This window comes from Zea mays, chromosome 10 (genome assembly GCF_902167145.1).
Source record: "Zea mays cultivar B73 chromosome 10, Zm-B73-REFERENCE-NAM-5.0, whole genome shotgun sequence".
NCBI classification, from domain to species: domain Eukaryota; kingdom Viridiplantae; phylum Streptophyta; class Magnoliopsida; order Poales; family Poaceae; genus Zea; species Zea mays.
Genome location: NC_050105.1, coordinates 6,858,494 through 6,864,493, shown reverse-complemented (window position 1 = coordinate 6,864,493; position 6,000 = coordinate 6,858,494).

The following is a 6,000-nucleotide window of genomic DNA, read 5'->3' as shown; positions in this document are numbered from 1 at the left end:
GTGGAGTAGGCAAGCGTTGGTCTTGGCCGAACCACGGGATAAAACCACTGTGTCACTCTGTGCTTGATTCTCTTGTGGTACTGTGTTTTGTTGAGACTGTTGAGACTTCACCTTAGCCACTTGGCAATAATCGTGCTAACACTTAACAAGTTTTTGTGGCTTAAGTTTGAAGTTTTTACAGGATCACCTATTCACCCCCCCCCTCTAGGTGCTCTCAATTGGTATCGGAGCCGTTCTCTTCAAGAAAGGGACTAACCGCCCGAAGAGATGGATCCTAAGGGGAAGGGAATTGTGATCAACGACAAGGAGAAGGAGTCCTTCGTCAACGAGCCAAGGGATGACAAGTCCAATGACTCGGGCTCGGGCCACAAGCGAAGAGATGGGAAGAAGAAGAAGACAAGACGCATCAAGGAGATCGTCTACTACGACAGCGATGAGTCCTCTTCTTCCCAAAAGGACGACGACTACGACAAACAAAGAAAACCGGTTAATTCGAACTTTTCTTTTGATTACTCTCGTATTCCGCAAAGTTCACATTCTCATTTGCTCTCCATTCCACTCGGCAAGCCCCCACACTTTGATGGAGAGGACTACGGATTTTGGAGCCACAAAATGCGTAGTCACCTATTCTCTCTCCATCCTAGTATATGGGAGATTGTAGAGAGTGGAATGCATTTTGATAGTTCGGATAGTCCCATGTTCATTAATGAACAAATTCATAAGAATGCACAAGCTACTACTGTTCTTCTAGCTTCCTTGTGCAGGAATGAATACCATAAGGTGAGCGGCTTGGATAACGCCAAGCAAATCTGGGACACCCTCAAGATTTCTCATGAGGGGAACGACGTCACCTTACTCACCAAGATGGAGTTGGTGGAGGGCGAGCTTGGACGGTTCGCAATGATAAGGGGCGAGGAGCCAACGCAAACATACAATCGGCTCAAGACCCTTATCAACAAGATAAGAAGCTACGGGAGCACGCGATGGACGGACCACGACGTCGTCCGCCTAATGCTAAGGTCATTTACCGTTCTTGATCCTCACTTGGTGAACAATATACGTGAAAATCCCAGGTACACCAAGATGTCGCCCGAAGAAGTTCTTGGGAAATTTGTTAGCGGGCGAATGATGATCAAGGAGGCGAGATATGTGGACGACGCCTTGAATGGTCCGATCAACGAGCCGCAACCTCTCGCTCTCAAGGCAACACGAAGCAAGGAGGCGCTACCTAGCAAGGTGGCACAAATTGAGGCGGCCGGACTCAACGATGAAGAGATGGCTCTCATCATCAAGAGATTCAAGACGGCGCTAAATGGTCGCAAGGGGCAGCCAAGCAAGACCAAGACCAAGGGGAAGCGCTCATGCTTCAAATGCGGTAAGCTTGGTCATTTTATCGCTAACTGTCCCGATAATGAAAGTGACCAGGAAAAGGGGAACAAAAGAGAAAAGAAGAAGCAATACAAGAAGGCAAAGGGCGAGGCGCATCTAGGAAAGGAGTGGGACTCGGATTGCTCCTCCTCCGACTCCGACAACGAAGGACTCGCCGCCACTGCCTTCAACAAATCGGCTCTCTTCCCCAACGAGCGTCTCACATGTCTTATGGCAAGGGAGAAGAAGGTGAGTACTCAAGACTCCACTTATGCTTCTTCTAGTGATAGTGAGTCTAGTGATGATGACATAGATTATTCATGCTTGTTCAAGGGCTTAGATAGATCTAAGATAGATAAAATCAATGAATTGATTGATGCATTGAATGAAAAGGATAGGCTTTTAGAAAAGCAGGAGGATTTATTGTATGATGAACATGATAAATTTGTAGAGGCACAAAAATCATATGCTTTAGAAGTAAAAAGAAATGAAATGCTTTCTTATGAACTATCTACTTGTCATGAAACCATTTCTACTTTACAAGGTGTTAACAATGATTTAAATGCTAAGTTAGAAGTAGCAAATAAATCTAATTCTTGTGTAGAACATGTTAAGATTTGCACTAGGTGTAAGGATTTCGATGTTGATGCCTGTAGTGAACATCTAATTTTAATTTCCAAATTAAATAAGGAAGTGGCTAGTCTTAATGCCCAACTTAAGACTAGCAAGAATGAAGTTGATAAAATAAAATTTGCAAGGGATGCCTATACGGTTGGTAGACACCCCTCAATTAAGGATGGTCTTGGCTTCAAGAGAGAGGCCAAGAACTTAACAAGCCATAAGGCTCCCATCTTCGTCAAGGAGAAAGGGAAGGCCCCTATGGCTAGTAATGCTAAAAAGAACCATGCTTTTATGTATTATGATAGGAGAAATGCTAGAAATGCTTATAATGATTTTGATTCACATGTTTATGATTCTCATACCATGTTTGCCTCTAGTTCTTCTTATAAGCATGATAGGGATATGCCTAGGAGAAATATTGCTCATGTGCCTAGAAAGAATGTTATTCATGCTCCTAGGAAAGTAGTGAATGAACCTTCTATAATTTATTGTGCTTTAAACACTTCCTTTGCTATTTGTAGAAAGGATAGGAAAATAGTTGCTAGGAAGTTAGGGGCAAAATGCAAGGGAGACAGGACTTGCATTTGGGTCCCTAAGGACATTTGTGCTAACCTTGTAGGACCCAACAAGAGTTGGGTACCTAAGTCCCAAGCCTAAATTTGCCTTGCAGGTTTATGCATCCGGGGGTTCAAGCTGGATTATCGACAGCGGATGCACAAACCATATGACGGGGGAGAAGAAGATGTTCACCTCCTACGTCAAGAATAAAGATTCCCAAGATTCAATTGTATTCGGTGATGGGAATCAAGGCAAGGTAAAAGGGTTAGGTAAAATTGCGATTTCTAATGAGCATTCTATCTCTAATGTATTTTTAGTAGAGAGTCTTGGATATAATTTGCTATCCGTTAGTCAATTATGTCATATGGGGTATAACTGTCTATTTACAAACGTAGATGTGTCTGTCTTTAGAAGGAGTGATGGTTCACTAGCTTTTAAGGGTGTATTAGACGGCAAACTTTATCTAGTTGATTTTGCAAAAGAAGAGGCCGGTCTAGATGCATGCTTAATGGCTAAGACTAGCATGGGCTGGCTGTGGCATCGCCGCTTAGCACATGTGGGGATGAAGAACCTTCACAAGCTTCTAAAGGGAGAACACGTGATAGGTTTGACTAACGTTCAATTCGAAAAAGATAGACCTTGTGCAGCTTGTCAAGCAGGGAAACAGGTGGGAGGAGCACATCACAGCAAGAATGTGATGACCACTTCAAGACCCCTGGAGCTGCTGCATATGGACCTCTTCGGACCCGTCGCCTATCTAAGCATAGGGGGAAGTAAGTATGGTTTAGTTATTGTTGATGATTTTTCCCGCTTCACTTGGGTGTTCTTTTTGCAGGATAAGTCTGAAACCCAAGGGACCCTCAAGCGCTTCCTCAGGAGGGCTCAAAATGAGTTTGAGCTCAAAGTGAAAAAGATAAGGAGCGACAACGGGTCCGAGTTCAAGAACTCTCAAGTGGAGGAGTTCCTTGAAGAGGAAGGGATCAAGCACGAGTTCTCCGCTCCCTACACACCACAGCAAAATGGTGTGGTAGAGAGGAAGAACAGGACGCTCATTGACATGGCGAGGACGATGCTAGGAGAGTTCAAGACCCCCGAGTGCTTTTGGACGGAAGCCGTGAACACTGCTTGCCACGCCATCAACAGGGTCTACCTTCATCGCCTCCTCAAGAAGACGTCGTATGTGCTTCTAACCGGTAACAAACCCAATGTATCTTACTTTCGTGTATTTGGGAGCAAGTGCTACATTCTAGTGAAGAAAGGTAGAAATTCTAAGTTTGCTCCCAAAGCTGTAGAAGGGTTTTTGTTAGGTTATGACTCAAATACAAAGGCGTATAGAGTCTTCAACAAATCATCGGGTTTGGTTGAAGTCTCTAGCGACGTTGTATTTGATGAGACTAATGGCTCTCCAAGAGAGCAAGTTGTTGATTGTGATGATGTAGATGAAGAAGATGTTCCGACGGCCGCTATACGGACCATGGCGATTGGAGAAGTACGGCCACAGGAACAAGATGAACGAGATCAACCTTCTTCCTCAACTATGGTGCAACCCCCAACCAAAGATGACGAACAGGTACCTCAAATGGAGGCGCTTGATCAAGGGGGAGCACAAGATGATCAAGTGATAGAGGAAGAAGCGCAACCGGCACCTCCAACTCAAGTTCGAGCGATGATTCAAAGGGATCATCCCGTCGACCAAATTCTAGGTGACATTAGCAAGGGAGTAACTACTCGATCTCGATTAGTTAATTTTTGTGAGCATTACTCCTTTGTCTCTTCTATTGAGCCTTTCAGGGTAGAAGAGGCCTTGCTAGATCCGGACTGGGTGTTGGCCATGCAAGAGGAGTTAAACAACTTCAAGCGCAATGAAGTTTGGACACTGGTGCCTCGTCCGAAGCAAAATGTTGTGGGAACCAAGTGGGTGTTCCGCAACAAACAGGACGAGCACGGGGTGGTGACGAGGAACAAGGCTCGACTTGTGGCAAAAGGTTATGCCCAAGTCGCAGGTTTGGATTTCGAGGAGACTTTCGCTCCTGTGGCTAGGCTAGAATCAATTCGTATCTTGCTAGCATATGCCGCTCACCATTCTTTCAGGTTGTTTCAAATGGATGTGAAGAGCGCCTTCCTCAACGGGCCAATCAAGGAGGAGGTGTACGTGGAGCAACCCCCTGGCTTCGAGGATGAACGGTACCCCGACCATGTGTGTAAGCTCTCTAAGGCGCTCTATGGACTTAAGCAAGCCCCAAGAGCATGGTATGAATGCCTTAGAGATTTCTTAATTGCTAATGCTTTCAAGGTTGGGAAAGCCGATCCAACTCTTTTTACTAAGACTTGTAATGGTGATTTGTTTGTGTGCCAAATTTATGTCGATGACATAATATTTGGTTCTACTAACCAAAAGTCTTGTGAAGAGTTTAGCAGGGTGATGACGCAGAAATTCGAGATGTCGATGATGGGCGAGTTGAACTACTTCCTTGGGTTCCAAGTGAAGCAACTCAAGGACGGCACCTTCATCTCCCAAACGAAGTACACGCAAGATCTGCTAAAGCGGTTTGGGATGAAGGACGCCAAGCCCGCAAAGACTCCGATGGGGACCGACGGACACACCGACCTCAACAAAGGAGGTAAGTCCGTTGATCAAAAAGCATACCGGTCAATGATAGGTTCTTTGCTTTACTTATGTGCTAGTAGACCGGATATTATGCTTAGCGTATGCATGTGTGCTAGATTTCAATCCGATCCTAAGGAGTGTCACTTAGTGGCGGTAAAGCGAATTCTTAGATATTTGGTTGCTACGCCTTGCTTCGGGCTCTGGTATCCAAAAGGGTCTACCTTTGACTTAGTTGGATACTCAGACTCCGACTATGCTGGATGTAAGGTCGATAGGAAGAGTACATCGGGGACGTGCCAATTCTTAGGAAGGTCCCTGGTGTCATGGAATTCTAAGAAACAAACATCCGTTGCCCTATCCACCGCTGAGGCCGAGTACGTTGCCGCAGGTCAGTGTTGCGCACAACTACTTTGGATGAGGCAAACCCTCCGGGACTTTGGCTACAATCTGAGCAAAGTCCCACTCCTATGTGACAATGAGAGTGCTATCCGCATGGCGGAGAATCCTGTTGAACACAGCCGCACAAAGCACATAGACATCCGGCATCACTTTTTGAGAGACCACCAGCAAAAGGGAGATATCGAAGTGTTTCATGTTAGCACCGAGAACCAGCTAGCCGATATCTTTACCAAGCCTCTAGATGAGAAGACCTTTTGCAGGCTGCGTAGTGAGCTAAATGTCTTAGATTCGCGGAACTTGGATTGAATTGTAGCATACATGTGTTTATGCATTTGATCAGGTTCATTCTGCATTTTGTTGCTTATTGTGGTGCTCAAGTTGTACCAACACTCCCTGGACCTCACAAGTCCGTTGCAAAGTGATGCACATGTTTAGGGGGAGATGTG